Source organism: Nannospalax galili, unplaced genomic scaffold (genome assembly GCF_000622305.1).
Source record: "Nannospalax galili isolate Female #2095 unplaced genomic scaffold, S.galili_v1.0 scaffold1274, whole genome shotgun sequence".
In the NCBI taxonomy this organism is placed as follows: Eukaryota; Metazoa; Chordata; class Mammalia; order Rodentia; family Spalacidae; genus Nannospalax; species Nannospalax galili.
The window spans coordinates 120,696-143,701 of record NW_008334662.1 but is presented as its reverse complement, the minus strand read 5'-3'; positions in this window follow the sequence as shown (position 1 = coordinate 143,701).

Here is a 23,006-nt window from a genome sequence, read left to right as displayed (position 1 = left end):
CGGCCCCCCGCCCCGGAGCTCGCCTCAGCCGCCCCGAGCCTCCATTTTCCCCCTCCCCACTCGGGCTCCGGAGGGGGTGGGAGGGACGGGTCCGCCCCAAGCCCTCCTCCTCCGGGAGGGGGTCTGCCGCGTCCCCGGGGGGTCTCCGCAGCTCCGGGTCCCCTCCCCCACAGTCACCCCTGGCGCCTTAGCGTTTCCCTTTAAAAAAAACGGAGCCGCCGCAGCCGCCGCCGACCGGATCGCGCATGCGTCGAGAGGGCCGCGGGCGGGAGCAAACCGGGAGCCGGGAGGAGGGAGGTGGGTAGCGCTATTGTGAAAGGGACCGCCGCCGCCGCCGCCGCGAGGGTGACGGGCGGGAGAGGGGCGACCCGGGGCGCGGGGGCCGGCGAGGGGAGGCTGGGACCGGGGTCGAGGACAGAGGAGCGCGCGCAGGAGCAGGCGAAGATGGGCTGCCTGAGCCTGGGGCGGGCCGGGTAGGAAGAAGGGCGAGGCGGACACCGGTAGCTGGGGAATGCAGAGGATCCCCGGAAAAAGGCCGCGCCAGAGAATGGGGTTGGGAGGAAGGAAGCGAGGCCAGGAGGTAGATGTGCCCGCCCCTCGCGGTCACGCACCGGGCGCTGCGCTGCGCGCTGCCCCGGCACCTTGACAACGTGCCCGACCCACGCTGGAGCCCCACGAGCCTGCTGGACCAGCCCGACCCCGGCTCCCTTTGGAGCCTGTGGCTGTGTCCTGGGGTAGAAACCTAGAGCCTCCATCCTCTAGGATCCCCGGTGTACCCTCATGGGTAGGGGAAAAGATGAAGTTCTTTGTCTCTAAGGCATCCAGATCGGAAATGGAGGGACCTCCGGCTCCCAGAAGCAGGAAAATCCATGATGTCTGCTGCCCAGGGAGTTGTTACCACAGCCTTGGGATAAATTACTGTCAGCTACCAACAGTTCTGTCCCAACGGCCATCTCTCCAACCTTCTCGAGCCACTCCTAGCGTCTTCTGGAGGAGGCTCAGCAAGGAAACCTCTGAAGGGATTTATACCTTTATTTGGACTAGGAGTTCTCTAGGGCCTTGCGTTTGAGCCCTTCTCCCCATCTCTCCAGGTTCAGAGTGTCTCTGTATGCGTGTGTCTTCATCTTCCAAGCAACCTTAGCCTCCAAGTCCTCACAGTGCTTATGAAAAAACTTTTAAATAGTTCTAAATTAGTTGATTGCTTTTCTGTCTGAGATGCACTTTTTAAAATCTGGGTGGAGAGGAAGACTTCTGGTCTAACTTGAAAGCATCTAATTAAAACTGCCTCTGGTTTGTGGGCTCTAAGCATGAAATATTGAAAAGTTTATTCGAATGGGTGTGAAATGTTGAGGATCCCACTCTTCTTTCACCAGCCTGGGCTCAGATCTGCAAGGGAGTTACTGGGCTTAGGGATACCTAGGAATCAAAGGGCAAGAAGAGAAGCTTGTAGTGTGCATCAAGACGTCCCATACCATCTCACCATCGACTGATCATATACTGACACCTTCCAGATTTCTATCTTCTTGGACTTCTACTCCAAAGTTCTATCTCCAACTGCCCAGAATGTGTCCCAATTGGATGTCTAGTAGACATTTTAGAATTACATTTGAAGTCAAGCTCTTTCTTAACTTTCTTTCACCCAAGTCCTGCTTCCCCATGTCCAAAAGTCAGTCCATCTCACTGCCTTTTAAAATAAATATCCAAGGGGCTAGAGAGATGGCTCAACAGGTAAAAACACTGGCTGTTCTTGCAGAAGACCCGGGTTTGAATCCCAGCACCCACATGGCAGCTAACAACTGTCCATAACTCCAGCTCCAGGGGATCTGAAAGCCTCTTCTGTCCTCTGTGGCTTTGCACAACACAGGTGCACTTACCTACATGCAGGCAATACACGTATACACAAATTTTTTTTAACTATAATAAAATATTTAAAATAAATATCCAAAATAATACAACTTTGCAACACCTCCACAACTTCCACCTAGATGTGAGCCCCAATCTCAGCTTTTAATTGTGAAGACCTTGTCATCAGTCTCCATTTCAACCTTTACCTTCCCTGACTTAAGTCTGCCCTCAGCATCTACAATGATCCTGGATCCTGATATGATGGAAGATCATATTTTTTTTCTCAGCTCACGACTTTCTAGCGCACATGGAGTAAAGGCAGTCTTTTCATACTGCTCAGACTCTAGAGCTCCTGCTGCTCTCTTCACGCCTCTCCTGCATCGCTGAGACACTGGCCATGTGTCTGCTCAGGTCTCTACACTTGCTGTTCCCTCTACATGAATCACTTCCTGCAGATATCCACATGACTTCCTTCAGCTCTTGTCATCTTTTCAGTGCTTCCTCTGCTGGCGTTTTTCTCCACAGTGCTTTCTGCCATCTAATAATTTGTCCTGCATTATCCTACTGAAATGTGTTTCATAGATTGTTCACTGCTGTGTTCTCAGCATCTAGAACCATATCTGTTACAAAGGAGGCATTTAGTAGATATTCACTGAATGGGAATATGAGCTCTTTAAATCTATTACAAGACAGTATATGTATATATTTGATCTCAATTTCGTTGAGAGTAGTAGTCATAGGATAGTGTTCTACAAAAGTAATGAAGCCTAAGGGAGAATAAAGTTATCTAGAAACACAGAAGAAAGGGCAGAACTATCTGGAAGAGGTGACAGGTCTTGCTTTGTTGTCCAGACTGGGCCTTGAGCTCCCAGTTCTGCTTGGTCCAAGGGGTAGGAATGTAGTCATATGCCACTATGCCCAGTTCTTGAGGTGGTCTGGAAGGTTGGCATCACAAGAGAGCATTTCAGGCAGAGGGGAGAGATTGGAAGTGAAAACAGGATAAAGGGATGCAGTGAAGAAAATAGAAGTTGGATGGAGGGTATCTTGGATGGTGGGAATGTAGGAGATAAAGCAGGCTGGGGCCAGATTATAAAGGTCTGAGGACCCAGTTAAGTATATGTTTGTAGAGTGGGATGAGGTGGTATATTCCTTTAGTCTCAGTGCTGGGAAGGCAGAGGCAGAAAGATTGGAGGATCTAGGCAAATTTGAGGTCAGCCCGGTCTACATAGTTCCAGGCCAGTCATAGCTACTTAGCAAGACCTATCTCAAAAAAAGAAATGGAGGGGGCTGGAGAGATGGCTCAATGGGTAAGAGCACTTGCTGTTCTTTCAGAGGACCGGAGTCTGATTCTCAGCACCCACATAGCAGCTCACAACTCCAGTTCTAGGGGCCCCGACGTTTCTTCTGGCCTCTGCCAATACCATCCCCCCAGCCAACACCCAAAAGCAACAAAAAGAAATGAACAGTCTGTAAATCCTATAATCTTAGCACTCAGGAGACTGAGGCAAGAGGATCTTAAATTTGAGGGTATCCTGGGCTACATGATAAACTCTGCCTCAAAAAAGAAATGGCTGGGCATGCAGCAGTGTACACCTTTAATCCCAGCACTTAGGAGGCAGAGGCAGGCAGATCGCTGGGGCCAGTCTACATACTGAGTTCCAGGCCACCCAGTGCTACATAGTGGGACCCTGTCTTAAATAAAAGTTGTAATTTGTCAGCCATAGTATGCAAAACATAGGATTTCCTTCCAGCAGAATGTGGAGTGGTTAGATTTGTTTCTGAAAGCAAACTATAGTATTTTGTATCTCTCCATGGAAACCAAGAAGCCAACTTGAGGACTGTTTGTAAAAGTATGAAATGCGTAGTTAATCTAAGTTGCTAGTGACATACAAATAGAGAAACTACTAGTAGGAGACTGAGCAGTTAGGAGCAGCCACTGAGCTAGGCAAAGTGGCACACTCCTAGAATTCCATCATTCAAGGGGGAGGTAAAAGGATCATGAGTTTGAGGCCAGCCTTGACTGTATAGTTCTAGGCCAGCCTGTGTTGCATAGACCTTATCCAAAAAATACACACCTACATCCGCACACACACATCATACATAATTTTAAAAATAGAAAATAAAAAGCCTATGTTGAAGGCCTGTAATCCCAACTACTTTAGGAGGCTGAGGCAGGAGAATCAAAAATTCCATACCTGCCTGGGCTATGGACTGAGTTCAAGGCCAGCCAGCCTGGGCAAACCCAGTCTCAAAAAGTAAAAGTCAGGTCTAGACTATAGTTCAGTGGTAGAGTTGCTTACCTAGCATCCACAAAGTACTAGGTTCAATTCTTAGTACCACATAAAAAAAGGGACAGAGATGGCATAGCGGGCTAACTCACCTGCTGCTAAAACTGAAGACCCAAATTGGAGCTCACATGATAGAAGGAGAGAACCAACAACCAAGTTGTCTTCTGACCTCCACTTGCACTCTGGGGCACATGTACAGACACACACACAGGCACACACATATACATAAAAAGAAAAAGCAAAGACTGGTATGAAACTACAAGAAGTAATCACAGGGCTGTTGAGCTGGTTCAGTGAGTAAAGGTGCTTGTCCTGTAAGTCTGGCCACCTGAGTTTGATGCCCAGAATTTATGTAAAGGTAGAAGGAGAAAACTCCACAAAGTTGTCCTCTGACATCCACACAATGCTGTGGTAAGTCCCTCTCTACACATCATGCACACACAATAAAATTTTAAAAAGCAATGGCACAGCATTTCCTTTTTTTTTTTTAAGTCTTTTTGAGACAGAGTCTTCTTATAGCCCCAGCTGGCCTGGAAGTCTCTAAGTAGAGCAGGCTGGCCTTGAACTCACAGAGATCTGCCTGTCTCTGCCTCCTAAGTGCTGGGATTAAAGGTATGTGCCATGTGTGGCACAGTTCCATTTTTATAGGTTGTGTTATTGAACTATCTACTTCAGTTTCCCTATTTATAAATGGCTATAATAGTTTTTTACCTTACAAAGTTATTTGTGAAGATTAAATGAAATGTATAGTTTATTATAGCATGTGACATCTGATAATGCTTGATATTATTGTAGCTAATGTACATTATCATTAACTGGATTTATAGTTTTTTCCTCTCTAGATCAAATATGGTCCCAAACCAGCATTATTAACATAACCTGGAAACTTGTTGGATATTAAAGTTGTATGTGCAAATCATCAGGTTCCACCCTAGGCTTAATGAATCAGAAAACTGATTTAGTGGGGGTTTTCAGTGTATTTTTCATTTTTTGTGAGATAGGATTTCATGTAGCTCAGACTGGGCTTGAACTCCTGATCTTCCTTTTTCCACCTCCTGAGTGCTGGGTTCACAGGCAACGTCATATCAGGCTAAGCCTACCTACCTACTTTTGAACTTTTATCAATGCCAAAAGGAAACTGTTTTCTTGTTCTTTTTTTTTTTTTTTTTTTTTTTTTTTTTTTTTTTTTTTTTTAATGTTCTTCAGCTCTGCCATTGTAGTGGAATCATCCCAATAATGGTACAAGCATGAGCAGCCTGGCCATATTTCAATATAACTTTATTATATGAAATTTGGGTTTCTGATAATTTTGTTTGTTTGGACTTTTGAGACAAGACCTTATGGGTATACCTCAGATTGGTCTCTAATAACTGTGTAGGTGAGACTGACCTTGAACTGATCTTCCTGCCTCTACTTTCTGAGTGCTGGGATTATAGGTGTTTGCTCAATTCGTGCAGTGCTGGGGATCCAAACTGGGGTTTTGTGCATGCTAGGCAACTGACCCACACCCCCGAACCCTATTTCTAATAATCTTAGTTTTCAGTCTTATTTTAAAATTTGCAACTAAGGCTGAGTATGGTGGTGCATGCCTTTAATCCTAGCATTTGAGAGGCAGAGTCAGATGGATCTCTGAGTTTGAGGCTGTCCTGGTCTACATAGCGAGTTCCAGGCAAGTAGTGCTTCATAGTAAGACCCTGAATCAAAAAAAAAAAAAAAAAAAAAAAGGCAAGCATTAAATATTCTTAGTTTGAGAGCATACAAACATACAAAAAGGTGTTGGGTTGTAGGGTTATAAAAAGGTTATAGGCATGATGATACCTATAATCCCAGCACACAAGAGATAGAGCCAAGAGGATTACAAATTAGAAGCCAGCTAGGATATATAGTGAAAACCTGTTTTTAAACCAAAAAGCTGGGGCTAGAGTGATGGCTCAGTGGTTAAGAGCACTGGTTGCTCTTGAGACCCAGCCTCGATTCCCAGCACCTACATGTCAGCTAACAACTGTAACTGTTCAGGTGATCTGACACCCTCTTCTGACCTCCTTGGGCATTACATGACACAGGCACTTAACTACATCACACTCATACACATAATAATGATTTTTTTTTTTTTCTTTTTGAGACAGGGGCTCCCTGTAGCCCCAGCTGGCCTGGAACTCACTTTGTATACCAGGCTGGCCTTGAACTCACAGAGATCTGCCTGCCTCTGTCTCCTGAGTGCTGGGATTACAGGCATTGCACCACCATGCCTGGCTAAAAATAATGAAATTTTTAAAAGCTGGGCATAGTGGTGCGTACCTTTAATCCCAGCACTCCTTTGAGAGCCTGTCTCAAAAAAGAAAGAAAGTTTTTGGGTTGGGGCACATGCCAAATGGAACCAGTCTATGATAAAATAAGGATGGAGGACTGGGAGCACTGTCTAGTGCACAAATGGATCAGTGTAAGGTGTCTGAGAGCTGTTACTAATGGAGATAAGGTATTTTTGTGTTAAAATGTACTTCTTTTTTTTTTTTTTTTTGGAGACAGAGTCTCACTGTGTACCTGGCTGGCCTGGAATTCACTATGTACAACTGGGTGGCCTCAAACTCATAGAGATCCACCTGCCTCTGCCTCCTGAGTGGTGAGATTAAATCCTATGATGGGGCTGGAGAGATCGCTCAGTAGTTAAGAGCACTGACTTCTCTTGCAGAAGACCAGGTTCAATTCCCAGCACCCATATGGAGGCTAACGACTGACCTTAACTCCAGTTCTAGGGAATCCAATGCTCTCTTCTGACCTCCTTGGGCATTGCATGACACGGGAGCGGGGGGGGGGGGGCCTCACTTACATATATGCAAGCAATGCACTTGTGAGTTCAAGGCCAGCCTGGTCTACATATCTACATGAGTTCTGAGCCAGCACCACTACAGGGAGACCCTGTCTCGGAAAAAAAAAAAAAAAAAAAAAGCCTATGAAAACAAAGCCAGTTAAAATGTGCATTTTTTTTTTTTTTTAAACTCTGAGAGTCTCACTAAGTTTCCAGGCTGACCTTGAACTATGTAACTCAGAAGACAAAACTTGAGTGGGATCCACCTGTTTCAGCCTCCCAAATAGCTGTAATTACAGGTCTGTGCTAACAGATTCCACTAAACTGTACTTTCTTTGGTGAAATGAATGATGCTAGTAAACAGTCATCGGTGGTAATACTTTTTTTTTCTTTTTGAGACAGGGTCTCCTTGTAGCCCCAGCTGACTTAGAACTCACTATGTAGACCAGGCTGGCCTCGAACTCACAAATCCGATGGCCTTTTGCTCCCAAGTGCTTGGGACTAAAGGCATGTGCCACCACACACGGCTGGTAATACTTTTTAAATATCATTAAAAGTCATTGCCAGCAGCAAAAAGCTGGCAATCCTACATTGACCCTCAACTTTTTTTCTGAAAGCTTTACAACTTTACAGCTTACAATTTCACTGTTTCAAATAAACATACTTTTCTCTCCCAAAGCCAGGACTGGAATTTTTGGATGGGAGGTCTGATCTTATTTCTACTCCAAAGGATTTCCTGGATAACCACCAGAAAACTGAAACCCGGAAGAGAAGGGCTTTTGGGGGTTTTAATTTTTAGACTTTTTTGAGATAGGATGTCTGTCAGTCTTAGCCCAGACTGGCCTCCAACTCTCCAAGACACCCTCTCCCAGCCTCCCAACTCCTGAGATGACAGGTATGAGCCACCTCTGAAGACAAAGGAGTCTAAGAAGTGAAATGAATTCTTGTTTCTAAACCAGTTTTTAAAAATATTTATTATTTCTATTTTATGTGTATGCATGTATTGCCTGCATGTTGGTAAGTGCATCTGTGTCGTGCAATGCGCGCGGAGGACAGAAGAGGCTGTCGGATCGGATCCCCTGGAGCTGGAGCTGGAGCTGGAGCTGGAGCTGGAGTTACAGACAGTTGTTAGCTGCCATGTGAGTGCTGGGATTCAAACCCGGGTCTTCTGCAAGACCAACCAGTGTTCTTAACGGCTGGGCCCCCAAACCCACTAAGCTTTAAGCAGTGGTGATCCCTGAACTAAGATATATAAGGAAGTGAGAGGGCTGAAAGAATAAAGGCCCTGTAGGTGAATAGCTGAGTAGGTGTGGTGGTGCACACCCCTAATTGCAGCACTGGGAGGAGCTTCAGGAAGGAAGGGTGCCTTGATTTCAAGGACGGCTACCTTTGGAGACCCTGTCTCAACACACACACACAGCCGTTGGAGACCCTGTCTCAACACGCACACACAACACACACTAAAGGAAAGTGGAATTAGTTATGAGGGAACCTAAGAAAAATGGTGTCTAGTCCCCATAAATAAAGCCTCTAAACAATATTTTATCCCTAGTGGGTCAATAACCACTCCCTTTGCCCTCTCGCTGGGGGTATGGAGAAAGTTACTGCCAGCTCTTCCACACTCCTGCTCAGGCTTATATAGAATGGCATAATTTCATTCCACGACCTCTATTCTTTAAAGGGAATCCCTAATGGTGTCGAAAAAGCATGCAATATGCCATTTAACTGCGTGGATCTTGGTGCCCCCCCCCAACACACAAAAGGAAAACTGGAATAGAGCGTCTTTCGGGTTTCTTTCAGTTTAGACTACGAAGCTGCGCGTTTCCTGCTCACAGTGGGGCAGAACTAGGTAGTGGAGAGGCGAATATTTGAACATTTGATTTTCTCCAGGGAGAGGATTCTTCTGGGCTCTCAGAAAGGTAAATAAAAGCTGGAGTTACGTGCCTGGCATTAGCCCAGTCCCACACGGCACCAAAAGGAGCCCATGGCCTTGGAAGCCACCTTTCCCTTCTCCCGGAGCATGGGCGCCACAGAGACTCCGGCTCCGCAGGGCTCAGAGCTTTCTGCCAGCAGCCCTGCCCTGCGGTCCAACGGCCTCCGCGAGCTGGAGGATGAGCGCGGCTCTCCCTCTCCCCCATACCGGGGCCTCTCCGGGCAGGGCGCACCCTTCCTGCTTTTTTATTTCCCCTCGAATACGATCACAGATCAAATTGGGGTATTTTTTATAAGTCTGCCAGCCCCGCCAAAACTTTCGTAGTGGTCCGCCTACTCCACGTGGACCTCCCTTCCCTTTCCCAGCAACCCTTGCGAGAACCACCCACCCACCCACACATCCCTAACACGTGGTCAATTGTTATGTTTCCTTCCCGAGGCTCCCTTTTAGTTGGCATCTGCTAGCCACTGAGCAAAAGTGCCCCCTTCAGGGTGATGGTGGGACTGCTGTGGCTAGGGGAAATCGTCCAGAGCCCAAGTACAATTAGGGAATGTGGCTGCTTCAGCTTAAAATGACTTTATACCCACATAGTTCTCTGGTTAATAACTTAAAAGATGATAGATCTGGGTCTGATGACACCTGTGATCCTGGCTGGTTGGGAGGCCGAAGTGGGAAGCAACTTGGAAGCCAGTACAGGCCGTGTAGACTATTTCAAAATTAAAAAGGGATGTGGATATAGCCCCGTGGTAATGCATCTCAGTGGTAGAATAGAGGCTGCTGGAGGCCCTGGGTTCAATCACCAGTGCCCCTTTTAAGGAAAAAGAGACAAACCGAAAAGAAGGGACGTCGTCAATGAGAACCATGTTGGGATGGTTACCTAGCTGCAAGTTGGTTACCTCTAGTTCAACTCTATTTCCCTTAGCGTTCATGATGTTGATAAAGCCCTCAGAGGCAAGAGTTCCCTAATTATGGGCTGAGTCATAGAAATAGTGCCTTTCTGTTCCCGAATGGCTTTCCCCATCACTACCCTTTCCCAACATTATAACCAGTTCTATGTGACCTCATGCATCTCTAAGCTAACAGTTTCTAAAACAATGTCTTTCTTTCAGCATTAACACTTACTCTGGATGGAAAGAGCCCCAAGGAGATGGTGTTGGAGGAAGGAAGAGTGAGCAGACAGCAAAATATCAGTCCAGTAGGAAACTTTGGTGCACAGAACAAGGGAGCTTAACCAGGAAAAGCTAGAAAGCAGGTCAAGTGAAGCCCACAGGAGTAAATCAGTTTCTTTGGGAAAACGTCTAATCTATGCTTTGTCCACTATTCATCCCCCATGAAGTGGACTTAAGAGTTGAATAAGGCTAGATGTGGTGGCACAAGCCTTTAATCCCAGCACTGAGGAGGCAGAGGCAAGCAGATCTCTGTGAGTTTGAGGCCAGCCTGGTCTACATAGAACTAGGCCAGCCAGTACTACATAGTGAGACCCTGTCTCGAAAACACCCCCCAAAGAAAGTTGAAAAAGGAGGGGTTAGAGAGAGGACTCAACAGTTATTAATGGGGACAGAGAGTGTGCTCAAAGAAGGAAAGGTGGGCCGGAGAGGTGGCTCAGCGGTTAAGAACACTGGTTGTTCTTGTAGAAGACCCAAGTTTGAATCCTAGCACCCATGTGGCAGCTAACAACTGTCTGTAACTCCAGTCCCAGGGGAACCAACAGCCTCTTCTGATCTCCTGGGGCGTACACGACATGGGTGCACTTACCTACATGCAGGCAATACATGTATACACATAAATCGAAAATAATAAATAAAATTTAAAAGAAAAAAAAGGAAAGGAAAGGTTGAGAAGTGTAGGGAGGGGAATGAGTAGCCTGGGTTGGTGATGCCTGTGAGCCCGACACTGGAAAGATTGAGGCAGGAGGATTAGGAGTCCAAAGTTGACTTGTACTACGTAAGACTTTTTTTTAATGTTTTAAATTATTTTATTATATTTATGTGTATGAGTGTATTGTCTGCATGTACATAAGTGCACCTGTGTCATTCAATGCCCACAGAGGTCAGAAGAGATTGTTGAATTCCCCTGGAACTGGTGCTGGGAATCGAATCAGGGTCCTCTGCTGAAGCAGTCAGTACTCTTAACTGCTGAGCCATCTCCAGCCCCTCCCTTTTAAAAAAATTATTTATTTTTTATGTGTATGAATGTTATGCCTGCATGTGTGCAAGTGCACCCGTGTCGTGCATGCCCGAAAAGGACAGAGGAGGGCATCAGATGCCTTGGAACTTGAGTTATGGATGGTTGTTAGACATCATGTGGGTGCTGGGATTCCAACCCAGGTCTTCTGAAAGAACAGCCAGTGCACTTAACCCTTTGAGCCCCAGGACTCTGTTTTTAAAAGAAGCGGAGGAGGAGGAAGAGGAGGAGGAGGAAGAGGGATGGGAGGAGAAAAAAAAAGTGGGACTGAGTTGGGCATGGTGATACATGCCTTTAATCCTAGCACTTGGGAAGCAGAGGCAGGCAGATCTCTGTGAGTTCAAGGCCAGCCTGGTCTACATAGTGAGTTCTAGATCACCTGGGGCTACTGGGAGATCCTGTCTCAAAAAGACCAACACCCCCCCCCGGAAAAAGTGGGGCTGGTGAGATGGCTCAGTAGATAAAAGGGACTTACTGCCAAGCCTGACAACCCAAGTTCCATACACAGAACTGTTAGAAATATGTGTAGGGTCAAAAAGGAAGAGACCACCACCACGCCAATTAAAGTGCCTGAACAAGGCAGACCTTTACTTCTGATCAGAAGGGTCACTGCTCACAACAGAGAGATAGAGAAGCAAGCACAGGGAGTAGGAGATATGACACGTTTTTCACCCTAGCTCCTGAGGCAGGAGTACTGTGTCTTTTCCTCATTGGCTGGAGTCCAACCTCACAGTCTTTCCTGGTTGGTGGCTGGCTAGGAATAGGTGCAAAAGAAGAAAGGGGGAACGGGGTGGGTGTTGACCAAAGAGGGGGAGGCACTCCCTCCCCCCAGGCCATCAATTCCTGGAATGCAACAGGGGTCTCTTTTTTTTTCCTTCTTTTGTAACCAAAAGTTTTATAGAGTGTGTGTTAGGGGTGATCAAAAGATTAGAGTTCCTTATCAAATATTTTATAATGTTTGAAAGAAAAGATTAGTATTTGATGTTTCTTACAGAACCCCCATGTGGAAGGAAAGAACGAACACCTGCAAGCTGTCCTCTGACAGCCATACATGGGAGACACACACACACACACACACACACACACACACACACAAATGAGTAAAAATGTACTAGCCCAGTTTGGTGACACACACCTTTATTCTTTTTATGTGTGTGAGTGTATTGCTTGCGTGTGTGTAAGTGCACCTGTGTCATGCAATGCCTCGAGGAGGTCAGAGAGGGTGTTGGATCCTCTGGAACTGGAGTTAGCTGCCATGTGGGTGCTGGGAACCAAGCCCTGGTCCTGTGTAAGAGCAGTCAGTGTTCTTAACTGCTGAGCCATCTTTCCAGCCCCCCACATACCTTTAATCCCAGCATTTGGGAGGCAGAGGCCATCAGATCTCTGTGAGTTCCAGGCCAGCCTGGTCTATGTAGGGAGTTTCAGTCCAGCCAGGGATACAGGGTCTTACTGAGTAATAAACAAAAAAAAAAAAAAAAATGGGGGCTAGAGAGATGGCTCAGGGGTTAAGAGCATTGACTGCTCTTGCAGAGGCCTGGGTTTGATTCCCAGCACCCACATGGTAGCTAACAACTGTCTGTAACTCCAGTTCCAGCGGATCTGACGCCCTCTTCTGACCTCCATGGGCAATGAACATGAGTGCACTTACACATGTGCAGGCAATACACTCACACACATTAAAAAAAATTTTTTTTAAGTAGTAAAATAATTTTAAGGAAGAAAGAAAATAAAATTGGAATTATTGTGGGGCTGTTTTGTGACTCCAAGGTCACAGAAGTCTTGGCTCAAGTAGGTGGCCCAAGAGCTACATGCCTGGGAGTCCAAGGAAAGGGACCCTACTATAGCCAAGTACATAACCCAGGGACATTTAAGGAGCAAAGTGTGGAAAGAATGGGAGGAGTTCTGAGTCCCTCCCCTCCCCCTCCCACCACCTTTTTTTATCCTTTTTTTTAGGCATGGTCTCACTATATAGCCCAGGCCAGCCTTGAACTTCCAGTTCTTCTGACACAACCTCCCAAGTTCAGGGATTATAGGTATGTACCGACACACCTGGCCTGGGCATCCACTTTTAAGGGAACAAGCCCCAAAACGATCAAGCCAGAAGACTGAAGACTCTGGCTAGGCCACTTGCTCTCCTATAACTTAGCATCTGTCAGCGCTCCCATTACCAGGTGCTATTTCCAGAGTCCTGGGCTTCTGCGGGAGGAAAAGGGAGGGGTGTAGATGGCGAGGAGAGCAGAAATCCGATGGACTCCTCCCCCAGCCCAGGTGCAGTTCCTGCTTCTAGCCACTGGGAGGCTCCCAAGCTCAACCAGAGTAAGGGAGAGAAAGCAAGCAAACTAGCCTGCAGAGGACAATTTAGGACGTCGAGGATGACCCCAACAGAGAGTTGATCCAAGGGCCCCCCTTGTTCTGAGGCTGCGGATACCTTGCATAGCCGTTGTAAGGCAACCAACCGTAACTCTCTTCTCTAAAAGGGATCTGTGGCACTGGGAACTCCCTTGGCACCTTTCATCCTCACCCTGCACTCTGGTTATTTCCTCCCTGGCTAGTTTCCTTCCCCTCCCCAATTCTCATGGTAGGAACCATCCCCCAGCCGATCAGAATGCTGAGGAATGCTCTGCCCTGGCTGGGTGCCAAGCTGTGGACTTCCTGGGCTTTGGGGTGGGGCTTGGCAAGGGGAAGCCCTTTGGAAGCAGGGCCACCCAGTCTTGCACTGTGTTCATGTTTCTCTCCCTCTCTCCCTCTCTTCCCCTCTCCCCCTCTCCCCCTCTCCCCTCTCCTCTCTCTCCGCTCTTAAGTCACCCTGTGTGACCACTATCTAATTTCCTTTCCTTCCCCTGCCCCAATAGGATTTCCTAGCTTAGGCAAAACATGGACTCACTGAAGGTTGGTGGTCATCCTGAACTTTGTGGCTTATGGTGGGTGGTAGGGGAGGCACCTACTTCAGAACCTGCCTTTCCTGTTGCTGGAAGGAGGTATTCACTTGACAGTCTCAAGGTCAGGATTTGTTAGTGGTAATTCATCCCCTCAAGATCTTTCAAGATTCTTCTCAGAACCTTAGGTCCAAAGTCCCTATATAGCCAAGTCCAGAAGTAAGCAGATTTCTTCATATCTGACCTTGACTTAGTCCCCAATTCCCTGAAATAAATCAGCTGAAATTTGAACACACTGAGCCTGCAGAAACGACTTTCAGATCTCAGATGTCAGGCCAAGCCTGACAGGGATCTCTCCATCTTATCCAAGGGGGTTGGGGGTGGGGTGTCACTACTCAGAAATGTTTTTGCATTTCAGGAAGGAGAATCTTCTGGTATATCCACACAAAGGTCCTAAGATGACAGTGAGAATTCGGCCCTGGGGGCCCCTTGCCTCACAGATCCTCAGTGCCACTTTTGCAGCCTGTCTGCCTGACATCATCTATAGACCTGTGCCAGATTCCCAAGTTCCTATCTTGAAACCTCAGCCCCCACACCCAGGGCCTAGGGGAGAGCCAATGTAGGTCACTGCAGCTGAGCCTGCAGGGCTGTCTGCTCCTTGAGCTCAGAGCCTTTCAGGCCCAGAGGAAGTCTTGCAGAGAAGCAAAAGAAAGAGCTCCATGAGAATCAGGCAACAATATATTGCTCAGAAAATGAAGCAGGGAGAAACCAGAAATCAAGTGGTCAGAGCTGAGGCAGTAACAGGAGCTCAAGTGTGCAGGATACCCGAGGTGGAAGGAAAGCCAGAAAAGGGGGTCTGGACATAGTTCCCACCCTGGGCTTCCCCTTCTTCCCTTGCTTGCCTGCCTATGTAAGGAAACTTTGGATCTGGTGTCTATCACGCTTTCTCCAGTCACTTTCCAGGCTCAGAATTCATTCTCAAGAGCCTTTGTGATTTGCCTTAGAGAACCTCTGCTTCCTCTGGTCACAGTTTCTGGGTGTCTCTCAGGAGGGAAGCCGGAGTGGGGCAGTGTTGTCTCCACCCTTTCCTATTGAAAGACTTTTCCTGCTTATTATCTGTTAAACTCATTTTACCCAGGGAACTTCCAACCCTCTCATTCCTTTTCTGGGCACTTCCTACCCTTGCCCGAGATCAATCGTGTGTATTTGGGTATGTGTTTTGTATGTTCGTCATTTAGTTTTACATAGGGGAGTGAAGCACCTGTGGTTATAATTAGCTCGGGGTCCCCAGGCCTGGCAAAAATAGACAAGGGATCAACCAGTTTCTATTTGTAACCTCAAAACAATTTAAATTACAGTCATGGTTTGTTTTTTGGTTTTTGTTTTTCTTTCCTATTAAGACAAGGTCTCATGTAACCCCAGGCTGGCCTCCAACCCACTATGTGTAGAGAATGACATTGAACTGCTGATCTTCCTGCCTCCACTTCCCCAGTTCTGGGATCACAGAAATGTATCACCATGCCTGGTTTTATATAGTGCTAGTGATCAAACTCAGGGCTTTGTGCATGCTACCCCCAAATCAGTTGTTTTAATAGGGAACTCAGGACAGGAAAGAAAAGAAGGGAAAGTGGAGGTGGGTCTCTAACCTCCTCTTAACATCTTTTTTTTAATTTTTATTTTTGTCTTTTTGAGACAGGGTCTCCCTGTAGCCCCAGCTGGTCTGGTACTCATTATGTAGATCAAGCTGGTCTGGAACTCACAGACATCTGCCTTCCTCTGCTTCTCTAGTGCTGGAATTAAAGATGTGCGCCACCACACCTGGCTCTCTTTCTTTCTTTATTTCAGTCCTGTGGATTCTTCTTTGCGAACTCACTATCCCACTACTGTGATGCCATTAGCCCTCATTTCCAGAATCCTGGCACACAAGAGGTACTTGATAAATGCTTTTTGCTCAGAATCAAACTAAATCTGATTATGCTTTCTGGCTGAACTTTGAGATGAAATGCCACAATGGAGAAAGTTAAAAACACACACACACACACACACACACACACAAAAAAAAAAAAAAAACAAAAAAAAAACCCCAGATCATGGGCTGTAATTCTTGGAGGGAACTAAGACTTAGAACAAGAACAAGTGTTTCCTACACCTCATGGCACATCAAAATCCTCCCCACCCCCGCAAAGCAGCGATTCCTGAGCTCAGTCCTCTGTGGCTCAGTCAGCCTGAAATGGGCCTAAGAATCTGCATTTCTCATGGGTTCTCAGGCGATACCGACTCCATGACAGGGAATTCCAGCCCCTCACCTCAAGGTTCACTAGGAGCTCCTGGTTGGTTCCAATTCTATGCAGGAGGGGAAAGGTGAGACTTGTGAGAACCTGACTTCTGCTCAGACTCATCGAGCCCAGGGATCTAAGGCAAATAAGGCAAGGGCAAGCATGTCGATTTAGGACTATTATTATCCGTGCCATGTCTTTTTATATAGTCCATTGACTCCATCCTTATTGAAAATCACTTCCCCCAAAACATGTTTTGCAGCAGCAACAGAGCACTAGGAATTTCCTGTGGCTAGGCAGCCCAGTGCCGACAGGGGTGGAGGCAGTGCTGAGCAATCTAGCTCCTTCCCTTGGCTCGGGGAGGGCCACGTGCCCCACCCCCTCGCTTGCACATGTCGCCGCCGCCGCCGCCGCCGCAGCAGCAGCAGCCGGGCTGTTTATGAGCGAGTTGTTGTGGTAGAAATGGAGCAGGCTGCACATGCCCGAGCCATGTGACCCGGGCAGCCCGCGTGAGCTTCGAGCCGGCACAAACACACTGGCCCTGTCAGGCCTCCAGCGGCCGAAGAAACAGGAGGCAAAGAAGGGGAAGGAGTGAAAGGGCACTGGGCCACCCTCCGGCCCTGTGTCCTGCTTCTACCCTTTGTGTCCCCTGCCACCAGGGGAGCAGTCATCATCTAGAAAGCATGGTTTCTCCAGGCATGTTCACCTCCTAGACAAACCCCTCGGCATTTACACAGCCTAGAACCCTAATCTCCCCGACCCTCATAACAAAGGGCCTCTCCTGGCCAAAAGCACAGAATCTCTCACCCCAGCCTCTTGTTGATGTGCTGTCCCGGACTCCCCAAATCAGGCTTCCCTGTCCCCTCTTTCTAGGAAGGAGGACGCTACACAGCTATGCACCTAGCGCTCACTCCAGGATTAGAACACGGAGAAATCAGGGATCTGGGAGGCAGGGACAGGAAGCGAAGGCCGGTTCGGCAGCAGGGGTCTGTGGGTAGTGGATGGGAAGGGGAAGTCCCTTTGCTAGTTCAGTGTGAGGAGGAGCTAGAAGAGACCTAGAAAGCCTGTCACACAATTGCAGAGGTGAGTACCAGCTAAAGACAAGTTTAGCCTCCATCCGTCACGGAAGTGTCCCCTCCCCCATGCTCTGGCCCTGTAACCTCAGACCCCTGACTTCCAGCCCTCTGTTCCTGCCCCCGGCCGCTGGTGACCCTCTTTCTGCACAGCGGTGCCTCTTGCTGCGAAGTGAGGCTGTGCTGGAGTCAGGCGGACAGTAGGTTAGCAGGAACAAGCAAAAGAAGTGAGCACGACCCACATTTCCTAAGCGCACCAAAACTTTGCAGATCCTGCATTGCAGAGCCAGCGCTTTTTTTTTTTTTTTTTTTAAATCTCCGCTGGGCCCCTACACATGTCTGCATTTTTGCAACCAGCACAGATTTTTTTTTTCCCAGGGTGCAAACTGTGCATTCTAATGAGCCAAAGCTCCTTCCTGCGGCATTGAAAATCTCTTCAAATTGTTCCCTTCCTAATTTAGAAAAGGGGGAAGGATCCCAAATTTGTGAAGTTGCATCCTCTCTTTCTCTCTCTTCCTCCCTCCTTTCCTCCTCCCTCCCCCACCATACTGCAGATCTTCCAGCCCAGCTAACAGCTGCAGACCAGGGGAAAGGGGTGGGAGGAGGGAACGTGAGCCCTGTTCTTTCTTTCCACACAGGCTGAGCTGGTGGGGCCTGGGTTGCTTTATTTATTTATTTATTTATTTATTTATTTACTTATTTATTTATTTATTTTTTAAATTTTCCTGGGCAGCCCATTACACCCTCCTTTCCTGTCTCATCCCAACCGGTGTTTATGTAAGCCTCCCAGAAACTACACGGCCCCTAATGCTTGCCCAGGCCTCAGCTCCTCCAAGGTCCATCCTGCTCATGAGGATTGTCATGAGCCTCTGGCCTCTCTAAGCAGTTGCACAGAGATCTGCAGAGGCCCAAGGAATAGGAGACACAAAAAATCAGGAGTGGGTTTGAGATGCGAGGCAGCTTAGAATGGAGATGAGGCAGGCGTACACGCGCTCTTTCTCTTTCACACACACACACACACACACACACACACATCCATCCACCACCACACTTCTCTGCATCTCAATCCATCGAGGCCCAACTCAAGGACAGCCAGTGGGCAGATGCAGAGGCCAGGACCACCAGTGGGCCATAGCAATAGCATAGCAAAGAATGGACAGGAGACTTAAGCATCCCATTTGCTGAATACCACCAACCCCCTAACCAGGAAGAGGGATTCTGTATCAGAAAGAGGGTCATTTGGGGCTTATCTTCCACTGCCAAGGACAGTCCATGCCCCCTCTAGGAACCTATGATGTGGTTGGGATCCTAGGCTCAGAGAAAGGGACTTTCCTTTGGTTTCCCAAATCATCTAAAGTACTATTGCACTCCTGACCTATTCCCAACACTATTGGTCCAGGATGGTGGCTCTAAAGGCACATATTTCTCAGGCAGATAAATGGGTAAGCTGGGCTCTGTCCTTGGTGGCCTTCCACATTTTCAGCCAGTGCACCCCCTTTTTTTCTGTTTTGTTTTTGTTTTTTAAGACAAGGTCTCACTATGTAGCCCTGGCTGGTCTGGAACTTGCTATGTCGATCTGGCAAGTTTACCTTGAACTCAGAGATCCACCTGCCTCTCCATCCCTAGTACTGGGATTAAAGACTAGCACCACTAAACCTGGGACTCAACCCAAATCTTTCTTTTCCTTTTTTTTTTTTTTTTCCTGCAAAAATTCAACCCAGTTCTTGCCGGATGTGGTGGCACATGCCTTTAATCCCAGCACTTGGGAGGCAGAGGCAGTCAGATCTTTGTGAGTTCAAGGCCAGCCTGGTCTACGTAGTGAGTTCTAGGACAGGTGGGGCTACAGGGAGACCCTGTCTCAAAAAGACGAAAAAAAAAAAAAAGAAAAGAGGGCTGAGGTTTGAAGAGATGGCTCACTGGTTAAGAGCACTGGCTGCTCTTGCAGAGGCCCCGGGTTTGGTTCCCAGGGCCCACATGGTGGCTAACAACCATTGGTAACTCCGGTTCCAGGGTATCCGATGCCCTCTTCTGACACTTACATGCATGCAGGTAATGCACTCATATACCACATAAAATAAAAAATTAAAAAAAATTAGAACGCTGGAAAATGGCTGAACAGTTAAAAGCATTTGCTGTTTTTGCAGAGGCCCTGGGTTTGGTTCCCAGAATCCTATTGTACAGCAGTTTACAACTGGCTGTACCTCCAGTTCCAGGGTATCCAATACCCTCTACTGGCCTCCAGGGGCATTGCATTGTGTGTTCAAGGCCAGCCTGGTCTACGTAGTGAGTTCTAGGACAGGTGGGGCTACAGGGAGACCCTGTCTCAAAAAGACAAAAAAAAAAAAAAAATCAACCCAGTTCTTAATACATCTCAAGGAAGGACCTTGGGGCTCTGGAGATCCTGCCCTACCTATCCTCCCTTCCCGCATTCCTAGCTGCAGACCCTAGAATCAGGGGATTTGAGTAGAGAACAGAGCTCAGATGCCTGCTTCAGTTCCTCACCACTAGAGCAGCCCATGTAGAAGTCTTTTGGTGGTGGTGGTGGGTTGGTTAGCTTTTCTGGTTTTTTTTGTTGTTATTTTGGTTTTTTTTTTTGGTCTTTTTGAGACTGGGTCTCTCTGTAATCCCCCAGCTGGCCTGGAACTCACTATGTAGACTCGCCTGCCTCTGCCTCGGAGTGCTAGGATTAAAGTCATGTGCCACGACGCCTGGCTCTATTGTAGTCCCAGCTGGCTTGGAACTTGCTATGTAGACCAGGCTGGCCTCGATCTCACAGAGATCTGCCTGCCTCTGCTTTCTGAATGCTGGGATTAAATGTGTGCATCTCCATACCCTGTGGTTGGTTGATTTTTTGCACCCTACTCTGGTCCCTTCCTATTTGTACAATCAGGTGAGGGGAATGTAGCATGGAGAAAGAGTTGAAGGAAAGAAGAAATGTTGGAGTTAAAGGAAAGGTTCTGGGAAGCTGAGGTTCTTGTGTGGGAGGAAACATGAGCTACTATTTTTAATGATATACCTCCCTTCCCAGAACCATCATTACTTGGGAAACAGGGTTCAGTGTCTGTTCAGAAGTGCCTCCTGCAGTACCCACTCTCTCTGGAGGGGAAGTCTAGCTTGTAGAATTTCATCTTCAGTCCTGGTACTGAACCCCCCAGCTCTGTTACGCTTACTGATAGTAACATTGATAGTGGTTGGTCAAAGAGGAGCTAGGGAGCTTTAGCCCTTCTGATCATTTCCAGTAATTCTGTCATTCTTTGATTCCTTGTCTTCTCGGTTTTAAGTGTTATGCAAACACAACTTCAAGATCAGTCACTTAGTCCCTTGTGGTCCACTGAGCAAGTTAGTAAACATCTCTTAAGTCTGTTTCCTCATCTCTAAAATCTAAGAATAAGACCTACAGCATAGAGTTACTATGAAAATTAAATCAGATGTGTGCAAAGTCCTTAACGGTGCCCTATATACAGTTGGAACTTAATACATAATTTATTGTTTGATTTCCTTGGAAAGAACTGAAGTGGAGTAAGATAGACTCTGAGGCAAAACATACCCATCGAACCCAGCCAGTCCTGGTTCATACTTCTTCTTTTCTTACCCCATGTCTCCAAAAGAACAAGTTAGCTCGGACCTTGTTCCTTCTCTATCTTGAAGTTCTCCCCAGATGTCAAGGTTTTGGGTCAGGCATAGAAAACTAGCTGGCCTTTTAGAGTCCAGGAAAAAGATCCAGGAGGGCAGGGAATGAGTCTCTCCCAGGTAAATGGCTGATTCCCTGATTCAGAGGCATCCCCAGGGTTTCTGTTCTAGGTTTGCATCACCTGGGCAGACAGGTTTTCACCCTGGGCAATGGGTCCTTGGTGAGAAATGAGGGGGATGGGAAGGCATCTATTGAAGCCTGACCTATTTTCAACAGGGACCCACCCTCAGTCAGTCAAACAGTCTGTCCAAGATTTAGGCCATTCAGGATTTGCACAAGGTGTTGCCTGTTACCCAGAACCTAATGACAAGGAGAATAGATCTTGAATCAAACACCCACCCACCCATGTACACTATATGTACACATGGAAAGGTGCTGCCTACGCTTGTTGAAGAGAAACAGAGCTTAGAGCTTTTCCTTTTCCTTTTCCTTTCTTTCTTTCTTTCTTTTTTTTTTTTTTTGGTCTTATTAAGTAGCTGTGGCTGATCTGGAACTTGCTATGTTGACCATGCTGGCCCTGAATCCACAGAATTTCTCTTGCTTCTGCCTCCCAAGTGCTGGGATTTGGGATTACAGGTGATGACTACCACACCCGACTTCCATTTTCTATTTCTGATGTCCTTCTCAATCTGAAGAATTCCCCAGGAGAATTAAAGACATATTTTGGAAACACACAAAAGATCCAATGAAGCCCATACAGGGTGAGGTCACTCCTCAGAATCCCAGACTCCAAAGAATCCAAGTGGAAGTATACACAATATGGATCCAGGGCTGTGCTTTGTTGCATACTGTTTATTTCATTTAGTCTCTTCTGGGGCTAAATTTGACTCTGTGTGTGTGTGTGTGTGTGTGTGTGTGTGTGTGTGTGTGTGTTTGTGTGTATAAGCTGGAATGTCTGGCTGGCAGGAGGGGGAAGGAGATTGTGTAGTTGTATTTGTCTGTTTGGTAAGGTTTTTGTTATTTGTTTGAAACAGGGTTTCACTCTGTAGCCCAGAATAGCCCAGGTTCACTTCAAACTCACAGCAATCCTCCTGTCTCAGCCTTCAGACTACTGAGATTATAGGCTTGAGCCACTTTATTGACTATAAGAGGTTGTGTTGAGAGATAGAGCTGCCTGTCTTAAGTCAGGGTTTAGGTCAAAGAGAGGTCATGAGTCTGCTCTAGTTCCCCTATGGCTGGATAACCCATTCCTTTGGCAGTTCTGGCTCCCCTAGTCCCTACCTTTCTTCCAGAAGCTACAGATAGAGAAGTAGTTTGCAGACTAGACTCTTCTAGAACCAAGAAAGAGCCCTGACTTACATTCTGTTGTCTTGCATCCAATAGAAGGGAGAGCAACAAAAGTGGGCTCATACCCATTGTAGAGGGAACACCCAAAGTCACTTCTTCGATTGGGGTGTGAGAGTACACATCTGTAATCTCAGCATCAGGAAGCAGAAGCAGAAAGACTGAAAGTTCAAGACCAGCCTAAAAAATAATATAAATAGCTCTGCTTCCCTGGGCCTCCACAACCTGCAGGCCTCTCTCCAAGGTAAGCTGCCCCCGCCATGCTCCTTGACTCCCCCAGCCTCATTCACCCTCCCATCTCCCCTGCCCATCTCTCCTCCTAGCCTGGGACCTGACCCATTCCTTGCCTTGGCGCCACAGATACTGAGGGAACCACCACTGCTTCCTGATCCTTTGCATCCAGACCAACCCAGTTCCTCCTTAGATCCCCAGGAGCCCTCTGGGGCTGGCCCCACCCTCACCTCCCTCTGCTTCCCTGGGCTGCAGAACCCACCAGCCTCTTTCCTGGACTCCGGGGCTGACCTTTCCACTTCCTGATCCTTCGCATCCAGACCAACCCAGTTCCTCAGTGCAGTCCCCAGGAGTTGTTGGGGCCTCTTCCCGCCCCCATCTCCCTTTGCATCTGTGGGTGGCATGGCCACCAGCTGCCCTAGACCAGCATCTTTCCTGGCCTTGGCTCCCAGGCCAGTCCAATCCCCAAATTCCTGAGGCCAAAATCTTTCCTGGAGGGATCCAGACCTTAGGAGAAAG